This window comes from Bos taurus, chromosome 9 (genome assembly GCF_002263795.3).
Source record: "Bos taurus isolate L1 Dominette 01449 registration number 42190680 breed Hereford chromosome 9, ARS-UCD2.0, whole genome shotgun sequence".
NCBI classification, from domain to species: Eukaryota; Metazoa; Chordata; class Mammalia; order Artiodactyla; family Bovidae; genus Bos; species Bos taurus.
This window is the reverse complement of record NC_037336.1, coordinates 54,584,555-54,610,217: the sequence shown is the minus strand read 5'-3', so window position 1 is coordinate 54,610,217 and position 25,663 is coordinate 54,584,555. Positions and strand designations below refer to the sequence as shown.

Here is a 25,663-nt window from a genome sequence, read left to right as displayed (position 1 = left end):
TACATTCACATTCAAAAATAACAGTTTGATCCTTATGGAACACTGGCTGATAACACCATCTCTTGCACAATCCTGTGCAAAAATGATTACTTTCAAGGTTGTATAAACCTTATAAACGGTTATCTGCCCCATCCTATTCCTTTATTTTCAATTCTTCATGTGCATATAGTTTATGATTAACTTTTAAATACTGCTATAATTGATTCATTATTTTAGCATCTTCATTTTAAAGTATAAATCTTTGTTATATTAAATTTTTGAGTGGCTATTTTGTTCTTTTTTGATAAGAGTAGTCTGAAGCTATATCTTATTAATATAGTTGCATAAATAATCAACCAGATCCCTTAGGTAATTAAAAAATAAAATAAAATGAGCATCTGTTGGTACAGGTTCATAATGTGAGTGATAATATGCAGGTGAAAGGTTAACATAGAAAAAATTGGACACAGTGCATGAACACAAAATAAATTATTACATGGCTAGGTAATTTTATTGCTCCCATTTAGTTAATTATGCTGTATATCAAACTAATAGTTAAATAGGCAAGCTCTTACTTCAGTGTCCTATTCATACAACTATAAATTGCTCCATACATCTAGAATTGTGATTAGGCATAAATCTCACAGCAAGGTATAATAACAAAATATAATTTGCCTCACTACTTGAAAACTTCACAAATACACTTTTAAAATATATTTCAAAAGAAATCACATTAATTCTAGCAGTCATAGCTTAATAAATTTAAATACCTCAATATGTAGAAAAATATATTTCTGTTAATATATGGCTGTGTGACAGGTTTCCTCAAAACTTCGTGACTAAGACAACAACCTTTATTTGCTCTCAATTCTGCAATTTGAGCATGACAGCTCATCTGTGTTCCATATGGCATCAGCAGGGTGGCTTTCCTGGAGCTGAATAATCCACTTCTTTGATGGCCTCTCTCACATTTCTGGAGAGTTAGCACAGGCTGCCAACTGGGAACTCAACTGAGGCTGCTGTCCAGGGTCTTTGGTTATTCTTGGTTATTCATGGTTTCTCCAGTTGAGCAGAATGACCTCCTCCCAGTATGTTGTAAGGTAGCCTCATGGCAGTCAGACTTTTTACATGTTGTCCAGTGTAACCCAGAGCACAAAATATAGCCTGCTCTGCCTTCTTAAGGCTTTAGTCTTTGACAGGTACACCTTCAATTCTTCTGCCTTCTCTCAGATAAAGCAGGTCAGGAGCTAAATGAAATATAATGGGAAGGGACTGCACAAGTGTGTGAATACTAGGCCCTGAAATATATAATTGACTTCCACAAATAATCCCATAAACCATTTCCACAAGTGAAAACCAATATGTTTCTAGTTTATATCAATTTCTTTTCAACTTAATATAAATACATATATATGATCAACAAGGTATCCAACCTAAAATGTATTTTGTTAAAAATCAGTGATAAGTCCTGGGGCAGAATTCTATGTAATTCATCCATGTTCCCCATATAATTAATCTTTTAACTCTACCCATCAAGTGTAGAATTAGCCCAGTTGGCAATAAAAGAAAGCCAAAGTAGACTTACAAATAGCAGTGAATAGAAGAGAGGCAAAAGGCAAAGGAGAAAAGGAAAGATATACCCAATTGAATGCAGAGTTCCAAAGAATAGCAAGTTCAGTTCAGTTCACTTCAGTTGCTCAGTCATATCCGACTCTTTGCGACCCGATGAATGGCAGCATGCCAGGCCTCCCTGTCCGTCACCAACTCCTGAAGTCCACCAAACAATGTTCATTGAGTCGGTGATGCCATCCCACCATCTCATCCTCTGTTGTTCCCTTCTCCTCCTGCCCTCAATCTTTCCCAGAATCGGGGTCCTTTCAAATGAATCAGCTCTTCACATCAGGTGGCCAAAGTATTGGAGTTTCAGCTTCAACATCAGTCCTTCCAATGAACATCCAGGACTCATCTCCTTTAGGATGGACTGGATGGATCTCTTTGCAGTCCAAGGGACTCTCAAGAGTCTTCTCCAACACCACAGTTCAAAAGCATCAGTTCTTCGGTGATCAGCTTTGTTATAGTCCAAATCTCACATGGATACATGACCACTGGAAAAACCATAGCCTTGACTAGATTGACCTTTGTTGACAAAGTAATGTCTCTGCTTTTTAATATGCTATCTATGTTGGTCATAACTTTCCTTCCAAGGAGTAAGTGAGGAGAGATAAAAAACCCTCCTCAGTGATCAGTGCAACGAATAGAGGAAAACAATAGAATGGGAGAGACTAGAGTTCTCTTCAAGAAAATTAGAGATACCAAGGGAATATTTCATGCAAAGATGGGCACAATAAAGGACAGAAATGGTATGGACCTAAAAGAGACAGAAGATATTAAGAAGAGGTGGCATGAATACACAGAAGAACTATACAAAAAAAGATCTTCACAACCCAGATAATCACTTTTATGATATGATCACTCACCTAGAGTCAGACATCCTGCCAAGGGAAGTCAAGTGGGCCTTAGGAAGCATCACTACGAACAAAGCTAGTGGAGGTGATGAAATTCCAGTTGAGCTATTTCAAATCCTAAAAGATGATGCTGTGAAAGTGCTGCACTCAATGTGCCAGCAAATTTGGAAAACTCAGCAGAGGTCACAGGACTGGAAAAGGTCCGTTTTCATTACAACCCCAAAGAAAGGCAATGCCAAAGAATGCTTGAACTACAGCACAATTGCACTCATCTCACATGCTAGTAAAGTAGTGCTCAAAATCTTCCAAGCCAGACTTCAAAAGTACGTGAACTGTGAACTTCCAGATGTTTAAGCTGGATTTAGAAAAGGCAGAGGAACCAGAGATCAAATTGCCAACATTCACTGGATCATCAAAAAAGCAAGAGAGTTCCAGAAAAATATCTACTTCGCTTTATTGACTATGTCAAAGCCTTTGATTGTGTGGACAACAACAAACCGTGGAAAATTCTGAAAGAGATGGGAATACCTGACCACCTGACCTGCCTCTTGAGAAACCTATATCCAGGTCAGGAAGCAACAATTAGAACTGGACATGGAATAACAGACTGGTTCCAAATCGGGAAAGGAGTACGTCAAGGCTGTATATTGTCATCCTGCTTATTTAACTTATATGCAGAGTACATCATGAGACACTCTGGGCTGGATGAAGCACAAGCTGGAATCAAAATTGCTGGGAGAAATATCAATAACCTCAGATATGCAAATGACACCACCCTTATGGCAGAAAATGAAGAAGAATTAAAGAGCCTCTTGATGAAAGTGAAAGAGGAGAGTGAGAAAGTTGGCTTAAAGCTCAACATTCAGAAAACTAAGATCGTGGCATCCAGCCCCATCATTTCATGGCAAATAGATGAGGAAACAATGGAAACAGTGACAGACTTTGTTTTTCTCTGGGCTCCAAAAATCACTGAATATAGTGATTGCAATCATGAAATTGAAAGATGCTTGCTCCTTGGAAGAAGTTATGACCAACCTAGACAGCATATTAAAAAGCAGAGACTTTGCCAACAAATATCCATCTAGTCAAAGCTATGGTTTTTCCAGTGGTCATGTATGGATGTGAGAGTTGGACTATAAAGAAAGCTGAGCACTGAAGAATTGATGGTTTTGAACTGTGGTGTTGGAGAAGACTCTTGAGAGTCCCTTGGACTGTCAGGAGATCCAACCAGTCCATCCTGAAGAGAATCAGTCCTGAATATTCATTGGAGGGCTTGATGTTGAAGCTGAAACTCCAATACTTTGGCCACCTGCTGTGAAGAACTGACTCTCTGGAAAAGACCCTGATGCTGGGAAAAATTGAAGGTGGGAGGAGAAGGGAATGACAGAGGATGAGATGATTGGATGGCATCACTGACTCAATGGACATGAGTTTGAGAAAATTCTGAGAGTTGGTGATGGACAGGGAGGCCTGGCCTGCTGCAGTCTATGGGATTGCAAAGAATTGGACATGACTGAGCAACTGAACTGAACTGAAGTAACCACTGGGGCCTCATCACTTGAGAAGTTGTGAGAGTGCCCATGTCGTCTTTATCACACATGCACTCACAGCAATTCCAATTTCACACTCTGTTCCTAAAGTATGCAGTACTCTTTATGTCCATCAACAGCAATTATACTGTTGACATAATTTCTATCTTTAAAAAATAATTCCTTCAAATTTTATGCAAAGATGATAAACTTAAGTGTAAATACATATTTAGCAGTAACTTACTAGACAAAGTTAAAATGTTCTACACGTTTTCGAGATTAGGAACTTGGAACAGTCAAGGTATCTCTTTATTGCTAGTCCAAACAATGCAACTTATATTACACCAAGGCAAAGTTGGTGGGAATACTGAACACGGACTAGAGTTTTAGATGTAGGGAACACATAAAATATGCAAATGCAGAAGTCGGGAGAGGTGAGTAAGAGGTGAAGTGAGAACTAGTACACAAGAGAAGAGCTACAATAAAATTCTAAGCATCTGACATTTTTTGAGCCCTTATTATGTATCAAGTATATTATTTATAACATTTACCAAATTAAAGTAAGTCTGAAAACCACCACCAATATAGTACTTACATAAAGGAAAAAAGAGATGATAGGAGACAATAAATGGCCAAGTGGAAGAGCAGGAGCACAGTCTGAGTAAATTCCTGTAAGAGGTGTCATTATTTACAGCTTAAGCCTCAGTGGTTCCTAAGGAGTTACTAGTGCATGGGCTAGAATTTACTAGAAAATATCATTGGCAAAATTAGAGACCTTCACAGAAGATAGGAACTAATTTGTGGGAGTGGGTGAAAAATGTGGATTCAGACAATGAGTTTGGGGTAACATGGTAGCTAGTACTAATATATGGTCAAGAAAGTTATAGAAATTGGGATTCAAAGTTAGAGGAGAGAATAATTAGGGAAACATAAACATAGCATCTCAAAGACAGAATCATCTTGCAAAGAAAGCAAGTAGAAATAAAAGAACAAAGTTACAAGGGGCTAGAATTGAGGAAAACACAATGTGCAAAGGGAGGAGAAGGAAAAAGAATGAGTGAAAAAGAAGGATTGTAAAAATAAAAAGAACAAATATATAGTGTCATAAAGAACAAAAAATACAGAATTGTGGCCAACACTATGAAGCACATTTAGGACTGAGGAAGGATGATATTGTCTGTTTAGTTTTTATTTGGAATAATTCTGTGTGATTCATTTGGATGTGTTTTTCTAATACATCTTAATGGCAACAGGTCAGTTTCTTAATGTATTAATCCACTGTATTTCTCAGGCAATATTTCTCTAATGGCAGGACTGTCTAATATACTGTAGATGTTTTAGCAAATTTAGTTTAATTACACAATTAAAACACTTCCTGATAGTAATATAATGACTTCATATAAGATAATTATACTTTCTTATGCAGTATAAATAATAACCTGTATAATAGTGTTATACAATTGAAAACAAAAAATAAACAATTAAGGATGTTCTATCATTGTTCATTAAAAATCACACCTTCATGGTATTGATCATGGAAATTTATTTGGACAAATTACCCCATAGAGTAGCTGCCATAAGAGAATTTTCATAGAGAGACTATATAAATTTAAGAATACAATTATTGTTTTGATATTAAACTATACTATTGAAAATATATGAAAATTTAAGTTTAAATATTTACTTTGATTTTTGTAGCCTTTTAGAGAACATAGGCCATTGACCATTTATTGAATGTGTACTAAGTTTTCTACATATACTATCTCATTTTAATCTCCAAAATACTTCATTGAGGTAATACTATTGTTATCTTCATTTTATCGAGAAGACACATAAGGCTCAAAAAAGTGATGATCTGCTCAAGGTTTCAGAACAAGAAAGTGATGGAATCATGTTCAAATTCAGATTGCCTGTTAAGAGTTGCATTTTTCACCATCCCAGATGATAAGATGTCAGATAACAAGGTCAGCTGGCCTTTTAATTGTCCTGCCAGAAAAATTTAGTGGAAAGGATAGCCCTGAGTTGTCATGTGTTATGTAGTTACAAAAATACCTTATTAGAGCCATTAGAGAATTGGTTTGATATACACTAGGGAGGGCTGTTTGGTACCCAGAGAGCCATTAAGGAATTCATCCTAAAGATCTAGAAACCAAAGACTTCAGAGCAGCTGCACTCCAGGGAAACTAACAAGAAAATGAACCTTCTCTGCCCTTCTGCACTCTCTTACTTGGTAGGTCAGAACCCTGCAACCCTGTGAATGACCCAAGCCTTCAGTCTATTTCAGCACTGAATTTAAGTACTTCTGATACGGCTAAAGAATTCACAGAAGACTAAAGAATAAATCAATAAAATAACTTCTAAAAACTATTTATGGAAAGCAATAAGCTCCATCTTTGCCCTTTTTGACCACAACTAATCTCTACAAATCTCCCTTGCACAATGACCTCACCTAACCCTTAGTCTTTGAATTTATCCTTATCACTGTCTCACTTCTTGATCCTATGACCTTCTGTGGTAAGGCCTCAAACAGGCAAGGGAAATCTGTAATAAATATGAATAAATTAAATGAGTAAATGCATAATAACTAATACTAAATGATTTATATATCTATATTTTAAAATGGAAACAATTAGCTTCTCATAAAAGTAATATAGGTTTATTTGTTGAAAATAGGTTTAGAAAGTTTAAAATTTCTTATAAGCCTACTCTATAATTTGTCCCTCAAACTGCTAAAACAACTTAATTCTGGCATGTATCTTCAGACATAGAAACACACATGGACACGCAGCACATACATTTAAGTTCTTATTTAACTGAATGCATACACTTAAAATATTTAAATGGCTGATGTTTATTATCATCTTCATTTGTGTATTGTTAAAGCAAATTAATGCACATTTAAGGTATAGATTATTTGATCAATCTGAGCATTCTCATCTGCATATAATTTTTTAAATTATTGTAAGTAATTATAAGTAAACATCTTGGAAAAACATATTTCCATATTTTGATTATCCTTTAATTTTTACACATATTTTTAAATTTTTTTTTTAGTGGACATAATTTACATTTACGTATCCACTAACATTTTTCAAGGCAGCATATACTCACATCTTTACAAACAATGGACATTAATAATTTTTAAAAATGTTTTAGCATTCCCTTTTTCATTTCAATAGGATTTGAATAATCACGGGAAGTAAAGAAATAAAACAATTGGCATCTCAAAACTAGAAGTCAGAAGAATTTGTTACACTAATTTGAAAGACTTTTATAAGCCTTATTCGTTTTTATTAAAAACAGTCAAGTAAAGAAATGCTATTATTTTATAGAAAATACATTTTATATCAGAATTTTGTTAAGTAACATAAACCCTATAGCTTCTTAATTTAGGAGAACACAGAATTTTCCTATATTTGTATCTATTTTTAAAAGTTCATCAGGACTGTATAAATATTTTTAATATATGTAAAACAAAGCATCAAATCGTTGACATAAAAGGAAAAATGGCCTTCTAAATGTATATCTTCATTCATAAGCAAGTGCTGTGTCCCAGGTCTGTAAAAGTGAAACCAAGATGATGAAGTTACCCTGATGCTTTGGTGCTGATACAGTAGTGCCTACAGGAGGATCTTGTTAACGGAAGGTGAACACAAACATGTTCCAACTTCAGCAAAAGACATTACAGCAACTTCTCCCTGAGTGTAGCTATCATTGTTTCAAAGCAGACACTAACGGAAAGTTCCAAGGAAAGAATTTCTGAATGAAAAAAGAGCCAAAACAAAGTATGATTCAGGACATTTCTGACACCCCAGACTTCAACCATTCCTTCTTTCTGACTACCCCTAAGAAGAAGCCCAAAATAGCTACTACCTTTAACACATCTGAAAGGATTCATGGCAGAAACCTGTGCTTCTGTAGGTCCTATCCGATTTCCTGTGAAAAACTCGATCCTTTTTCGAAGAATATATTATGTACATTATGTGTGCTTATGTACATTTTGTATATATGGTATAAATACACATAAGCATATATCCCATCTATCATATATGTACAGAAGCACATATAATAAAGTACATATATACACAAAATTTATATGATTATATATCTCTAAATAAATACTTATATTGTAAATAAATATGTATGCATTTATTGTATATATGTACCTATTTTCCAACTTTATTGAGAAATAACTTACAAATATAATTTTACATATTAAAGTATACAATATAATGATTTTATATACATACAGTGTTGTTCTTACTTTACTTAATCCCCACAGCAACCCTATAGAGTGGGTAATGTAGGTATTAACACCCCCATTTTACAGATGAAGAAACTGAGGCACAGAGAGGTGGGGGCACCAGGAAGCTGCTAAAGGTTAGGAGACTCAAGAGTCCACCATTTATAACCACTAGGCTATATGATAGGGTGAACCCTTGATAAGGGAAAAGACATCGAGTAGAGCCAAGCTTCTAAAATTGGGGGACAAGAGAATCTGAGGAATGCCGGGATGTCCTCTCCACAGGCGACTCTCCAAACCACTTCCTTTATGGCTAGCACTGGCTTACTAGAGAGTGGAATCTTAAAGTGAAAGAGACTGCCTCTCTCTCTCTTTTTTTCCCCCTGGCTGCTCCCCACAGTTAGTGGGATCCAACCAGGGCCCTCTGCAGTGAAAGAGCCAAGTTCTAACTACTGAATCACCAGGGAATTCCCATAAAGGGATTCTTTAGACGATGACGATGCTAGATCGTGTCCAAATTTGAGACTTCGTGGATTACAGCACACCAGGACTCCCTGTTTTTCAATATCTCCCAGAGTTTGCTCAAATTCATATCTGTATATACATAGTGGGATGATTACCAGATCAAGATAATTAGTGCAATTACCCCTCATAAAGTTAATTCTTTTTCTTTTGTAGGGAGAATGCTTAACATCTACTCTAAGTAAATGTCAAGTATATAATACTTTTCAGTTCAGTTCAGTTCAGTCGCTCGTCGTATCCAACTCTTTATGACCCCATGAACCGCAGAATGCCAGGCCTCCCTGCCCATCACCAACTCCTGGAGTTTACCCAAACTCATGTCCATTGAGTCAGTGATGCCATCCAACCATTTCATCCTCTGTCATCCCCTTCTCTTTCTGCCCTCATCTTTCCCAGCATCAGGGTCTTTCCACACAAGTCAGCTCTTCACATCGGGTGGCCAAAGTATTGGAGTTTCAGCTTCAACATCAGTCCTTCCGATAAACACCCAGGACTGATCTCCTTTAGGATGGACTGGTTGGATCTCCTTTCAGTCCAAGGAACCCACAAGAATCTTCTCCAACACCACAGTTCAAAAGCATCAGTTCTTTGGTACTCAGCTTTCTTTATAGTCCAAATCTCACAACCACACATGACTACTGGAAAACCATAGCCTTGACTAGATGGACCTTTGTTGACAAAGTAATGTCTCTGCTTTTTAATATGCTATCTAGGTTGGCCATAACTTTCCTTCCAATGAGTACGTGTCTTTTAATTTCATGGCTGAAATCACCATCTGCAGTGATTTTGGAGCCCAAAAAATAAAGTCAGCCACCATTTCCCCACCTATTTGCCATGAAGTGATGGCGCTGGATGCTATGATCTTAGTTTTCTCAATGTTGAGCTTTAAACCAACTTTTTCACTCTCCTCTCACTTTCATCAAGAGGCTCTTTAGTTCTTCTTCACTTTCTGCCAAAAGGATGGTTTTATCCACATGTCTGAGGTTGTTGATATTTCTCCTGGGAATCTTGATTCCAGCTTGTGCTTCATCCAGCCCAGCATTACTCATGATGTATTCTGTATATAAGTTAAATAACCAGGGTGACAATATACAGCATTGATGTACTCCTTTTCCTATTTGGAAACAGCCTGTTGTTCCACGTAAGTTCTAACTGTTGCTTCCTGACCTGCATACAGGTTTCTCAAGAGGCATGTCAGCTGGTCTGGAATTCCCATCTCTTTCAGAATTTTCCTGTTTATTGTGATCCACACAGTCAAACGCTTTGGCATAGTAAATAGAGCAGAAATAGATATTTTTCTGGAACTCTCTTGCCTTTTCGATGATCCAAAGGATGTTAGCAATTTGATCTCTGGTTCCTCTGCCTTTTCTAAAGCCAGCTTGAATGTGTGGAAGTTCACAGTTCATGTATTGCTGAAGCCTGGCTTGGAGAATTTTGAACATTACTTTGCTAGCATTTGAGATGAGTGCAATTGTGTGGTAGTTTGAGCATTCTTTGGCATTACCTTTCTTTGGGATTGGAATGAAAGTCCAATGGCCAGTCCTGTGGCCACTGCTGAGTTTTCCAAATTTGCTGGCATATTGAGTGCAGCACTTTCACAGCATCATCTTTTAGGTTTTGAAATAGCTCAACTGGAATTTGATCACCTCCACTAGCTTTGTTCATATTAATGCTTCCTAAGATGGTGACTGCAACCAAGATATTAAAAGATGCTTACTCCTTGGAAGGAAAGTTATGACCAACCTAGATAGCATATTCAAAAGCAGAGACATGACTTTGCCAACAAAGGTCCGTCTAGTCAAGGCTATGGTTTTTCCAGTGGTCATGTATGGATGTGAGAGTTGGACTGTGAAGAAAGCTGAGCGCTGAAGAATTGATGCTTTTGAACTGTGGAGTTGGAGAAGACTCCTGAAAGTCCCTTGGACTGCAAGGAGATCCAGCCAGTCTATTCTGAAGGAGATCAGCCCTGGGATTTCTTTGGAAGGAATGATGCTAAAGCTGAAACTCCAGTACTTTGGCCACCTCATGTGAAGAGTTGGCTCATTGTAAAAGACTCATGCTAGGAGGGAGGAGGCAGGAGGGGGCAGGAGGAGAAGGGGATGAGAGGATGAGATGGCTGGATGGCATCACTGACTCGATGGACATGAGTCTGAGTGAACTCCGGGAGTTGGTGATGGACAGGGAGGCCTGGCGTGCTGTGACTCATGGGGTCACAGAGTTGGACACGACTGAGTGACTGAACTGAACTGAACTGAAGGCCTACTTGACTTTGCGTTCTAGGGTGTCTGGCTTTCAGTGAGTGATCATACCAACATGATTATCTGGATTGTGAAGATCTTTTTTGTACAGTTCTGTGTATTCTTGCCACCTTTTCTTAATATCTTCTGCTTCTATTAGGTCCATATCATTTCTGTCCTTTATTATGCCCACATTTGCATGAAATATTCCCTTGGTATCTCTAATTTTCTTGAGGAGATCTCTAGTCTTTCCCATTCTATTGTTTTCCTCTATTTCTTTGCATTGATCATGGAGAAAGGCTTTCTTATCTCTCCTAGCTATTCTCTAGAACTCTGCATCCAAATGGGTATATCTTTCATTTTCTCCTTTGCTTTAAACTTCTCTTCTTTTCACAGCTATTTGTAAGACCTCCTCGGACAGCCATTTTGCTTTTTTGCATTTCTTTTTCTTGGAAATGGTCTTGCTCCCTGTCTCCTGTACAATGTCATGAACCTCCATCCATAGTTCATCAGGCACTCTGTCTATCAGTTCTAGTCCCATAAATCTATTTCTCACTTCCTCTGTATAATCATAAGTGATTTGATTTAGTTCATACCTGAATGGTCTAATGGTTTTCCCCACTTTCTTCAATTTGAGTCTAAATTTGGCAATAAGGAGTTCATGATCTGAGCCACAGTCAGCTCCTGGTCTTGATTTTGCTGACTGTATAGAGCTTCTCCATCTTTGGCCCAAAGAATATAATCAGTCTGATTTCAGTGTTGGCCATCTAGTAATGTCCATGTGTAGTCTTCTCTTGTGTTTTTGGAAGAGGGTGTTTGTTATGACCAGTGCATTCTCTTGGCAAAACTCTATTAGCCTTCGCCCTGCTTCATTCCGTACTCCAAGGCCAAATTTGCCTGTTACTCCAGGTGTTTCTTGACTTCCTACTTCTGCATTCCAGTCCTCTATAATGAAAAGGACATCTATTTGGGTGTTAGTTCTAAAAGGTCTTGTAGGTCTTCATAGAACCATTCAACTTCAGCTTCTTCAGTGCTACCGGGTAGGGCATAGACTTGATATTGAAACCAAAACCGTGATATTGAATGGTTTGCCTTGGAAATGAACAGAGATCATCCTGTCATTATGGAGATTGCATCCAAGTACTGCATTTCAGACTCTTTTGTTGACTATGATGGCTACTCCATTTCTTCTAAGGGCTTTCTGCCTAGAGTAGTAGATATAATGGTCATCTATGAATTAAATTCATGCATTCCAGTCCATTTTAGTTCACTGATTCCTAGAATGTTGATGTTCACTCTTGCCATCTCCTGTTTGACCACTTCCAATTTGCCTTGATTCATGGACTTAACATTCCAGGTTCCTATGCAATATTGCTCTTTACAGCATTGAATGTTGCTTCTATCATCAGTCACATCCACAACTGGGTGTTGTTTTTACTTTGACTCCATCCCTTCATTCTTTCTGGAGTTATTTCTCCACTGATCTCCAGTTGCATATTGGGCACCTACCAACCTGGGGAGTTCATCTTTCAGTGTCCTATCTTTTTGCATTTTCAGACCTCGTTGCCTTGTTTGCCTGGTTCATGGGGTTCTTATGGCAAGAGTACTGAAGTGGCTTGCCATTCCCTTCTCCAGTGGACCACATTCAGTCAGTCCTCTCCACCATGACCCAGCCATCTTGGCTGGCCCCACACGGCATGGCTTAGTTTCAGTGAGTTAGACAAGGCTGTATCAGTTCAGTTCAGTTCAGTTCAGTCGCTCAGTCGTGTCTGACTCTTTGCGACCCCATGAATCACAGCACGTCAGGCCTCCCTGTCCATCACCAACTCCCGGAGTTCACTCAAACTCATGTCCATCAAGTCGGTGATGCCATCCAGCCATCTCATCCTCTGTTGTCCCCTTCTCCTCTTGCCTCAATCCCTCCCAGCATCAGAGTCTTTTCCAATGAGTCAACTCTTTGCATGAGGTAGCCAAAGTACTGGAGTTTCAGCTTAACATCATTCCTTCCAAAGAACACCCAGGGCTGATCTCCTTCAGAATGGACTGACTGGATCTCCTTGCAGTCCAAGGGACTTTCAGGAGTCTTGTCCAACACCACAGTTCAAAAGCATCAATTCTTCAGTGCTCAGCTTTCTTCACAGTCCAACTCTCACATCCATACATGACCACTGGAAAAACCAAAGGCTGTATAATACTGTATTATTAACTATAGTCATGATATGAATATAAGATCTTCAGAAATAATTAACTTTGTAACTTAAAGTGTGTTATATTTGGTCTCTCCCCCCAGGCCCTTGCAGCCACCATTGTATTATCTGTTTCTATAAAATCATTTGTTTCTTTTTTCAGATTCTACATATAAATGGTACCGTATAGCATTTGTTTTTTCTCTATCTAGCTTATTTCAATTAATATAATGCCCTTTGGGCCTACCCACGTTGTTGCAGATGACAGGATTCCCTTCTTTTTGTGATTGAGGAATATTCCTGTGTGTGTGTGTGTGTGTGTGTGTGTGTGTGTGTGTGTGTGCTCGTGCATGCACAATCGTGTATGTGTATCAGTTTCTTTATCCATCCATCAATCGAAGGACATTTAAGGTGTTTCTGTATTTTAGCTATTGTGAATAATGCTGCAATGAGCATGGATATGCAGACTTCTCTTCAAGATACTGATTTCATTATCTTTCAGCGAAATATATCCAAGAGTTGGACAACTTTATTACATTGTAATTCAATTTTTAATTTTTTGAAGGACCAGCATACTGTGTTATTCCCATCAACCATGTATAAGTGTTCCCTTTATTTACATTCATGCCAACATGTGATAACTATTGTCCTTTTGAAAACAGCCATTATAACAGGGCTATACAGTTATCTGAATGGATAACATATTACAAGTACAATTTACTTCAAAATAAGAATAAATCCAGGATATTATCTAAAATGTAATGATCATTATAGGTGTACCTCAGAGAGATTGCAGGTCCAACTCTCAACCACTACAATAAAGCAAATATAGTGGTGAACCTTTTCATTAAGTTTCCCACAATTTTTTAAGTTTCCCTATGTGTGTAAAAGTTATGTGTACACTAGACTGTGGTCTGTTAAGTGTGCAACAGCATTGTGTCTAAAAAATGTACAGACCATAATTTGAAAATCCTTTATTGCTAAAAAATGCTAACCATCACATGAGCCTTCAGTAAGTAGTGGTATTTTTGTCGGTGGAAGGTCTAGGTCTTGCCTCAGTGTTGATGGCTGCTGAATGATCATGGCGGTTGCTGAAGGTTGGAGTGGTGTGGCAATTTCTTAAAATAAGACAGCAATGAAGTTTGCCACAGTGATCACCTTTTCCTTTCATGAAGGACTTCTCTGTAGCTTGAAGTGCTATTTGATAGCATTTTACCCACACTAGAATGTATTTCAGAGGAGTCATCCACTCAACCCCTGCCATGGCCTTGTCAACTAGGTTTATGTAATATTCTAAATTATTTCTTGTCATTTCAACAATCATCACAACATCTTTACCAGGAGCAGAGTCATCTCAAGAAACCACTTTTTTTTTTCTCACTCATAAGAGAAAATCTTCATTCATATTCAAGTAAAACTTGAGATTGTAGCAATTCAGAAATATCTTCAGGTTCCTATTCTACTTCTAGCTCTTTTACTATCTCTCCCACAGCTTCAGTTACTTTCTCAGTTGAAGTCTAGAACCCCTCAAAGTCATCTGGGAGAGTTGAAATCACTTTTTTTCCAAACTCCTGTTAATATTCTTATTTTGACCTGTTCCCATGAATCAGGAATGTTTTTACTAGCATCTAAAATGGTGAATTCTTTCCAAGAAGTTTTCCATTAATATCGCCCAGATATATCAAAGGAATTACTACCTGTGGCAACTATAGCCTATAAGGATTAGACCTCATATACAAGTGTCTGAAGAACTATGGATGGAGCTTTGTAACATTGTACAAAACTATCCCCAAGAAAAACAAATGCAAAAAGGCAAAATGGTTGTTTGATAAGGCCTTACAAAGAGCTGAGAAAAGAAGTGAAAGGCAAAGGAGAAAAGGAAAGATATACCCATTTGATGCAGAGTTCCAAAGAATAACAAGGAGAGATAAGAAAGACTTCCTAAGTGAACAATGGACAGAAATAGAGGAAAAAATAGAATGGGAAAGACTAGAGATATCTTCAAGAAAATTAGTGGTATCACAGGAAAAGTTCATGCAAGAATGGCCACAAGAAAGGACAGAAACAGTATGGACCTAACAGAAGCAGAAGATATTAAGAAGAAGTGGCAAGAATACTCAGAAGAATGCTACAAAAAAGATCTTAATGACCCAGATAACCACGATGGTGTGATTACTCACCTAGAGCCAGAAATCCTGGAGTGCAAGATACTGGGCCTTAGGAAGCATCACTACAAACAAAGCTAGTAGGTGCTGGAATTCCAGTTGAGGTATTTCAAATCCTAAAAGATGATGCCATGAAAGTGCTGCACTCAATATGCCGGCAAATTTGGAAAGCTCAGCACTGGCCACAGGACTGGAAAAAATCAGTTTTCATTCCAGTCCCAAAGAAGGGGAATTCCAAAAATGTTCAAACTACCGCAAAATAGTACTCCTCTCACATGCTAGTAAAGTAATGCTCAAAATTCTCCAAGGTAGACTTCAACAGTATATGAATTATGAACTGCCAGATGTTCAAGCTGAATTTAGAAAAAGCAGAGGAACCAGAGCTCAAATTGCCAACATCCGTTGGATCATAGGAAAAGCAAAAGTATTACAGAAAAACATCTATTTCTGCTTCATTGACTATGATAAAGCCCTTGACTGTGTGGATCACAACAAATTGTGGAAAATTTTTAAAGAGATGGCAATACCAGACCACCTTACGTGCCTCCTAGAAACCTGTATGCAGGCCAAGAAGCAACAGTTAGAAGGGGACATGCGTCTGCAGACTGGTTCCAAATTGGGAAAGGAGTATGTCAAGGCTGTATATTGTCACCCTGCTTACTTAACTTATAAGCAGAGTACATCATGGGAAATGCTAGGCTGTATGAAGCACAAGCTGGAATCAAGATTGCTGGGAGAAATATCAATGACCTCAGATATGCAGATGACACCACCCTTATGACAAAAGGAGAAGAGGAACTAGAGAGCCTCTTGATGAAAGTGAAAGAGGAGAGTGAAAAAGCTGGTCTAAAACTCAACATTCAAAAAACTAAGGTCATGGCATCCCATCCCATCATTTCATGGCAAATAGATGAGTAAATGATGGAAACAGTGATACCATTATATTCTTGGGTTAGATACCTGCATGAATCTCTGGATAACTTGCTGCAGAGTCTATGCCAGCATTTGCTGCTTTACCTTGCATTTTGATGTTTTGGAGACACCTTCTTTCCTTAAACGTCATGAGTGAGTTTCTGTGAGCTTCAGAATTTTCTTCTGCAGTTACTTCACCTCTCTTATCTTCACAGAATTGAAGAGAGTTAGGGCGTGGCTCTAGACTGTGTTTTGGTCTAAGGTAATAATAAATATAACAAAATGAGAAAGTTTGAAGTATTGCAGGAATTACCAAAATGTGACACAGAGACAGGAAGTGAGCAAATGCTGTTGGAAAAATGATGCCAACAGACTTGATCAGCTCAGAGTTGCTACAAAACTTCAATTTGTTAAAAACAAACAAACAAACAAAAAAAAAAACACAGTATCTGTGAAACACAGTAAAGTAAGATATGGCTATATATTTGTGTTTAAAAACTGACACTTTAAATTCTTGAGGAGGAGAGAGGAAATGAATGCCACTTTTGTCTAGTAGTTTTCTGAGAATTACCATCTGATATAGCTCACAGCCACTTGGCCTGTCTCTCAAGGAGTTACAGATTGCTTCTGTGAGATTAAAAACCAAATCAAACCAAAAAAAAGAAAAATGTGAAATTTTGCATCCCATAAATTTTATTTTTGACTGTATCACATAGATATATACTAAATACAATTATAATTGCATATATAAAGATTAAACATCAGTATTTGAAAAAAGCACTACATCTTACCACAAATGCATTTATCTAGTAACCTTATGCTCTTTCCAACCATTCTTGGATTTAACTCTACATATTTGAAAAGTGAATGTGTTAGTCATTCAGTCATGTCTGGCTGTTTGCAACCCCATGGACTGTAGCCCACCAGGCTCCTCTGTCCATGGAATTCTCCAAACAAAAATACTGGAGTGGGCTATTGGTAAGGAAAAACAGCTTTAAAAAATTAAAAAGCAAGTCTTCAACTTGGCTATCCTGAATCTTCATGTTCTGGTCTTAAAAAGCAAGAAAGTATGGCATATTTCTTCTTATGCTAAAAGAATATTAATTGACCAGGCATCCTGATTTCTATTAGAATTTATGTTCATTTTAGGAAACTAAAAACAAAATAATACATACTATCAGTTAATGAAAAGCGCTAGTCGATTAAAATGAGAGCTTCTCTATGTGGTTGGCCATTGCTCTTTATATATTAGCATCTTCAGCAATTTCTTACCTAGATAACTAAAGAAATATGTAATTTTTCTGAATATATATATATGTTTATTAAAGTTTTAATACATCTTAAGATAGCTTTAGTAAAAGTATTACTGATAACAGATATTTAACCATGGTTCAGAAAATTGGAAATGTGTAATATCTTAAAACTAATAAATGTCATTGCATGCTGTTCTTGTCAGCCTAATATATTATTGCTACCAAGCATCCTTAATCTAGGTCACTCAAGGTATAACCAAAGAATGTCAGAGCTGCAGTGGTCAGTAAGTGGACACTAAATAGGAAGTAAGCAGGATGTCTGTCATGTAGACATATATATACCATAGATATACATTGTCTGTTAATTAAGAGCAATTCTGATAATAACATAAATTTGATCAAAACTTTACCTCTGGCATATATGCAGAGTTCATCTTGCAAAATGCTGGGCTGGATGAAGCACAAGCTGGAATCAAGATTGCTGGGAGAAATATAAATAACCTCAGATATGCAGATGATATCACCCTATGGCAGAAAGCAAAGAACTAAAGAGCCTCTTGATGAAAGTGAAAGAGGAGAAGGAAAAAGCTGGCTTAAAACTCAACGTTCAAAAGACAAAGATCATGGCATCCAGTTCCATCACTTCATGGCAAATAGATGGGAAAACAATGGAAACAGTGACAGACTTTATTTTCTTGGGCTCCAAAATCACTGCAGATGGTGACTGCAGCCATGAAATTAAAAGACGCTTGCTCCTTGGAAGAAAAGCTATGACCAACCTAGACAGCATGTTAAAAAGCAGAGACATTACTTTGCCAGAAAAGGTCCATCTAGTCAAAGCTATGATTTTTCCAGTGGTCATGTATGGATGTGAGAGTTGGACTATAAAGAAAGCTGAGCACCAAAGAATTGATGCTTCTGAACTGTGGTGTTGGAAAAAAACTCTTGAGAGTCTCTTGGACAGCAAAGACATCCAACCAGTCCATCATAAAAGGAAATCAGTTTTGAATATTCATTGGAAGGACTGATGCTGAAGCTGAAACTCCAATACTTTGGCCACCTGATGCAAAGAATTGACTCCTTGGAAAAGACCCTGATGCTGGGAAAGATTGAAGGCAAGAGGAAAGGGGACGACAGATGACGTGATGGCTGGATGGCATCACTGAATCAATGGACATGAGTTTGAGCAAGCTCCAGGAGTTGTTGATGGACAGGGAAGCTTGGCATGCTGTAGTCCATGGGGTCGCAAGAGTCGGACACGACTGAGCAACTGAACTGAACTGTAATGTTTATTCTAAAATGACTGGACAGACTAGAGTTGGAAAGTGCCAGAAATTAAATTCATTCTAAATTAGTGAACTGGGGGATTGGGCATGAATCCTGAACACAGGATGAGAAATTATTACTCTGTAGTAATGGTTTCCATAATACATTATACTCATTTCACCACTCAAAACACCAATGGAAACCTGTATATGTAAATAGTAACAAAGCGCAAGCATGGTTAATACCATTTCCCTATTAACTTTATGTTGCATAACACTTATATAATGCTGTGAAAATGTTCACTTACAATGAAGTGTAATGACTACAATAATGCTTTATTCAGTGCTTTAATTTGTCCATGAATCATCCAAGCCAATGTAATTGCACTGTTAATATGACACTGTTGAATAAACAGGTCATATACAAATGGAATGGATACTTCTTAACTGGGCCATGTTAAGCATTTCTATGGAAGCATCTTCTGGATAGTTTTATCTGCATGTTTCTTGTTACCAGCACTCTGAGGGAAAGTATGATGAGTTTTGTAAATTTGTAATTACACTAAAAATATAGGGCCAGTTATCCTACAAAACTAAAAGGAGATTGAGGAAGGTTTGCTGTCTTTAAACAGGCTGTCTTGAATCCTATAAAATATTTAACCCTGTCACATTCATAGTTTTATACTAAAACATGAGACATAATACCTAAATAATAAACTGAGTTGTAGTCATATAACAAATTAATGAAAGATTTCATGTAAATCAGTAGTATATAGAAAGGTGTTTGAAACATCACTGGGGATTGTAACAATTATGGGATATATTTCAACAAGCGTGGCGTGAGACAATGTTAATTTGCACTACAGAGAAAGAGAAAGCAATTATGAATAATAATATAAAAATATTTTAGAATATCTAAAAGTAATTTATTATCTTTAAAATACAGTAAGAGGACAGAGTAGAATATTCTTTATCTGAATTTCTGTCAAAAATATTGAAAAATATTGAATTTTCAAAAACACATCTACAGCAAGAGGATAAGATAAATGACACTTTTATAGACTTTGGCAAGAAATTAAAACATAGATTTGCCTGAAAGGCAAGGAATAAACATAAACACTTTTTCTCCCTTGACTGACCCTTGGAAGTTACAAAAATTATCAGAAATATAGTTATAACCCTAGGAATAGAACAAAAAATGATTGCAGACCTAGACCACTCCAGGCAAACTACAAACCAAAATAAGAAAATGGGGGAGAAAAGTAGAGCATTTTTATTTCATGCAAAAATATGCTGCCATCAAAAATGAAAATGTTGAAAACCATCATGACAGTTTAGGAAGTATTTGTGCTATAATGTTATGTTAAAAAATCACAATATAAAATCAGCTATCAGAGGATAACTGGAACCAAAGAGCTAGTACAAGGGGACACAGAAGATGTTTATAATAAATGACTCTGGGTCACAAAACAGGGAAGTTGTGTTTTCTCTGCTAATAAGTTTTTTCCTATATTTAGAAATTTTTTAATAAGTATACATTTTGCAATTAATGTTTCTCAATGTGGCATCTAAAATGAAACTAGCTTCTTAGATATGTTATAATCATGGAAGTCACTAATGGTGTTAGAAGACCATGTTAAAGTTTCAGTAGGAGAAGACTGAATTAGGTGAAGAACTTGTTAGAGATATCTTGGTCCTAGTGATAGCTTCAAATGGGTATATCTTTCCTTTTCCCCTTTGCCATTCACTTCTCTTCTTTTCATAACTGTTTGTAAACCCTCCTCAGACAACCATTTTGCCTTTTTGCATTTCTTTTTCTTGGGAATGGTCTTGATCACTGCCTGCTGTACAATGTCACAAACCTTCATCTATAGTTCTTCAGGCACTCTGTCTATCAGATCTAATCCCTTGAATCTATTTGTTACTTCCACTGTATAGTCGTAAGGGATTTGATTTAGATAAAAACTGAATGATCCAGTAGTTTTCCCTTCTTTCTTCAATTTAAGTCTGAATTTGGCAATAAGGAGTTCATGATCTGAGCCACAGTCAGTTCCTGGTCTTATTTTTGCTGACTCTATAGAGCTTCTCCATCTTCAGCTGCAAAGTAGATAACCAATCTGATTTTGGTATTGACCATCTGATGATGACCATGTGTAGAGTCTTCTCTTGTGTTTTTGGAAGAGGGTGTTTGCTATGACCAGTGCATTCTTTTGGCATAACTCTAATAGCCTTTGTCCCGCTTTATTCTGTACTCCAAGGCCAAATTTGCCTGTTTCTCCAGTTGTTTCTTGACTTTCTACTTTTGCATCCCAGTCCCCTATAATGAAAAGGACATCTGTTTTGGGTATTAGTTCTAGAAGGTCTTGTAGGTCTTCATAGAATCATTCAACTCCAGCTTCTTCAGCATTATTGGTCAGGGCATAGACTTGGATTACTGTGACATTGAATGGTTTGTCTTGGAAACAAACAAAGAACACTGTCATTTTTGAGCTTGATTCCAAATACTGCATTTCAGACTCTTTTGTTGACAACGATGGCTACTCCATACTTCTAAGGCATTCTTGCCCACAGTAGTAGATATAATTGTCACCTGAATTAAATTCACCCATTCCAGTCCATTTTAGTTTGCTGATTCCTAGAATGTTGATGTTCACTCTTGCCATCTCCTAATTGACCACTTCCAATATGCCTTGATTCATGGACCTAACATTCCAGGTTCCTATGCAATATTGCTATTTACAGCATCAGACCTTGCTTCCATCACCCATACATCCACAACTGGGTGTAATTGTTTTTGCTTTGGCTCCATCTCTTCATTCTTTCTGGATCTATTTCTCCACTGATCTCCAGTAACATTTTGTGTACCTACTGACCTGGGGAGTTCATCTTTCAGTGTCCTATCTTTTTGCCTTTTCATACTGTTCATGAGGTTCTCAAGGCAAGAATACTTAAGTGGTCTGCCATTCCCTTGTCCAGTTGACCATATTTTGTCAGAACTTTCCACCATGACCCATGTATCTTAAATAGCAAGGAAAGATAAGAAAGCATTCCTCAATGTTCAATTCAAAGAAGTATAGGAAAACAATAGAATGGGAAAGACTAGAAATCTCTTCAAGAAAATTAGAGATGCCAAGGGACATTATCATGCAAAGATGAGCAGAATAAAGGACAGAAATGGTATGGACCTAACAGAAGTAGAAGATATTGAGAAGAGGTGGCAAGAATACACAGAAAAACTACACAAAAAAGATCTTCACGACGCAGATAATCACAATAATGTGATCACTCACCTAGAGCCAGACATCCTGGAATGTGAAGTCAAGTGGGCCTTAGGAAGAATCACTACCAACAAAACAGTGGAGGTGATGGAATTCCAGTTGAGCTATTTCAAATCCTAAAAGATGATGCTGTGAAGGTGCTGAACTCAATGTCAGCAAATTTGGACAGCTGACAAGTAGCTATAGGACTGGAAAAGGTCAGTTTTTATTCTAATCCCAAAGAAAGGCAATGCCAAAGAATGCTCAAACTACCAACAGTTGCACTCATCTCACATGCTAGCAAAGTAATACTTAAAATTCTCCAAGTCAGGCTTCAACAGTATGTGAACCATGAACTTGCAGATGTTCAAGCAGATTTAGAAAAGGCAGGGGAACCAGAGATCAAATTACCAACATCCTCTGTATCATAGAAAAAGCAAGAGAGTTCCAGAAAAACATCTACTTCTGCTTATTGACTACACCAAAGCCTTTGACTGTGTGGATTACAACAAACTGTGGAAAATTCTGAAAGAAATGGGAATACTGGACCACCTGACCTGCCTCCTGAGAAATCTGTATGCAGATCAGGAACCAACAATTAGAACTAGATATGGAACAACAGACTGGCTCCAAATCAGGAAAGGAGTATGTCAAGGCTGTGTATTGTCACCCTGCTTATTTAACTTTTATGCAGAGTACATCATGAGAAATGCTGGGCTGGTTGAAGCACAAGCTGGAATCAAGATGGCCAGGGGAAATGTCAATAACCTCAGATATGCAGATGAAACCACCCTTATGGCAGAAAGTGAAGAGGAACTAAAAAGCCTCTTGATGAAAGTGAAAGAGGAGAGTGAAAAAGTTGACTTAAAGCTCAACATTCAGAAAATGAAGATCATGGCATCCGGTCCCATCACTTCATGGGAAATAGATGGGGAAACAGTGGTAACAGCATCAGACTTTATTTTTTGGGCTCCAAAATCACTGCAGATGGTGACTACAGCCATGAAATTAAAAGACACTTACTCCTTGGAAGAAAAGTTATGACCAACCTAGACAGCATATTAAAAAGCAGAGACATTACTTTGCCAACAAAGGTCCATCTAGTCAAAGCCATGGTTTTTCCAGTAGTCATGTATGGATGTGAGAGTTGGACGGTGAAGAAAGCTGAGCGCCGAAGAATGGATGCTTTTGAACTGTGGTGTTGGAGAAGACTCTTGAGAGTCCCTTGGACAGTAAGGAGATCGAACCAGTCCATCCTGAAGGAAATCAGTCCTGAATATTCATTGGAAGGACCAGTGCTGAAGCTGAAACTCCAATACTTTGGCCACCTGATGTGAAAACTGACTCATTTGAATAACCCTGATGCTGGGAGATAGAGGGCAGGAGGAGAAGGGGATGACAGAGCATGTGATGGTTGGATGGCATCACTGACTCAATGTACATGAGTCTGAGTAAACTCCAAGGGTTGGTGATGGACAGGAAGGCCTGATGTTCTGCAGTCCATGGGGTCCCAAAGAATCAGACACAACTAAGCAACTGCACTAAATTGAAATGATAGCTTGCAATAAACAGCGATGGATTGTTGATCTCTGAAGGAGAGAATTTTGCTTCTGGACCAGAGATTCGGCTTCAGTAACTCTCAGAGCTTCATGCGATAAATGTTTTATTACAGTTAAAAATGGATAGAAAAAGCTTCTGAAATTAGATGTCAGAAGGGGGCAGAGAGTGCCCCACTTGCTCTTCTTATCAAGGCCTTATGTACTTTTTCAATTCGTTACTGAAAATAAAAAGGTCTTACCAGATTCACTCCCACAACTTACATCTTAAGATAGCAGTGTTAGTCAGAAAGTTCCTATTAAGGAGAAACATATCCTGGAGCAAGGTACCTTGTTGTTATATAATCATCAATACAGAGCTTAAAGAAAAACATACCCTTGAGAAAGATGAGTTGTTTTGTTCTGTAATCATTTTGTGTTAGTCGGTCAGTGGTGTCTGATTCTTTGTGACACCATGGACCTTGCCTGCCAGGGCCCTTTGTCCATGGGATTCTATAGGCAGGAACTCTAGAGTGTGTCACCATTCCGTTCTCCAGGGGATCTTCCCCACCCAGCGATTGAACCATGGTCTCCTGCATGGCAGGCGGATTCTTTATCATCTGGTCCACCAGAGAAGCCCTGGTGTAATCATTAGCTTTGGGCTTAGTGAAAGTTAGTCTTAGGTGAAATAGATTCCTACCATAACAACTCAGAGCTTAAGAAAATAAAAATGCCTTAGATGACTAAGATGAAAGAATATAGGGGGAAAAAAATGTCCCTTTCTCCTCCTTGAGGGCCTTGGTCTCCATATCAATGCACCTAAGAATAAACTCTCTCAGTTCAGTTCAGTTCAGTTGCTCAGTCATGTCCGACTCTGTGACCCCATGAATCGCAGCACGCCAGGCTTCTCTGTTCATCACCAACTCCCGGAGTTCACTCAGACTCACATCCATCGAGTCAGTGATGCCATCCAGCCATCTCATCCTCTGTCATCCCCTTCTCCTGCCCCCATTCCCTCCCAGCATCAGTCTTTTCCAATGAGTCAACTCTTCACATGAGGTGGCCAAAGTACTGGAGTTTCAGCCTTAGCATCATCCCTTCCAAAGAAATCCCAGGGCTGATCTCCTTCAGAATGGACTGGTTGGATCTCCTTGCAGACTCTCTCACTAGCCTGTAAAAACAGTCATCTCATTAATATGTTCTAGTGCCATAGTTAATACGCTGAAAGACTCAACAGTTAAGAGAAGTCATTTTCTGAAAAGCTCAGTCTTAGAGTGATATGGGTGTGGGGTGGATAGTAGAGCAAGAAAATGAGTATCAGAATATAAGGGGTTATGTGACTGGAAGTGTAGGGGACATAGTAGTATATATTTGTCATATGGGCCTCAATGAAAGGATGAAGTTTGAGCAAAGCTTTGAGAAAGGTGAAGGGGTCAGTCAAGTGGAATTATGGCTGGAGCTGTTTTAATGAATTGGCATTTGCTTTCCTTTGAAGGCTCCTGGAATTCTAGTAACACTAATGCAAACAACTGCTTGATTTTTGGGAACATTTACACAATTGACCCCACAGCACATATAATAAAATTAGTTTCTATTCTGGGATGCTGACTGAAATTATTGTTCTATTAGGATTTCATTCTATATTATTATGTTATTAGCACTTTGGGACTTAGCAAGAGAAACTACTCAATGATAACAGTCTCATTAATGCCTCTAGTGAAACACTTAAAAAGTTCTTTATTGATCTTGGTTCCAAATACATCAAAATGCTGTATTATAGTTTTCTTGAACTATTCACCTTGCTGGCATTTTCAGGTGAATAAGCTCATTCCCTGTTCACATGTCCTTATTCTTAAGCCCCAGGTAGCCTGGAGAAATAGCAAAATTGGCCTACAAAGATTTAAGATCCCTTATTTAAACTTCTTACTCATTTTTTAAAAATACTACTATTTTCTGTATCATGATATGCTACTCTTCATGTGTCTGTTTTATAATATTTAAAATATATACACAGACATACAGAGGAAATCTCAAAAATAAAAAATGCAATGAATACAAAATTTACTGTGTAAAAGCTCTAGATCCTAATTTACTACTGTAAGACTAGTTCAATTC

The 25,663-nt window shown here is 37.8% G+C and overlaps 1 long non-coding RNA gene across 3 annotated transcripts; it reads right to left on the bottom strand.

Annotated features, from left to right (window-relative positions):
- Window positions 1-811: 811 nt before the first annotated feature.
- LOC112448132 (uncharacterized) lies at window positions 812-24,065 on the bottom strand. 3 transcript variants are annotated; one of them, XR_003036528.2, is made up of 3 exons: window positions 23,946-24,065; window positions 16,344-16,495; window positions 812-1,251 (listed from the first exon to the last, which is right to left on the bottom strand). It is a non-coding gene; the product is annotated as an uncharacterized lncRNA (long non-coding RNA). The 3 variants fall into 3 exon arrangements; XR_009495815.1 differs by having other exon boundaries at window positions 812-1,226; XR_009495816.1 differs by lacking the exon at window positions 812-1,251 and adding an exon at window positions 14,121-14,279.
- Window positions 24,066-25,663: the final 1,598 nt, after the last annotated feature.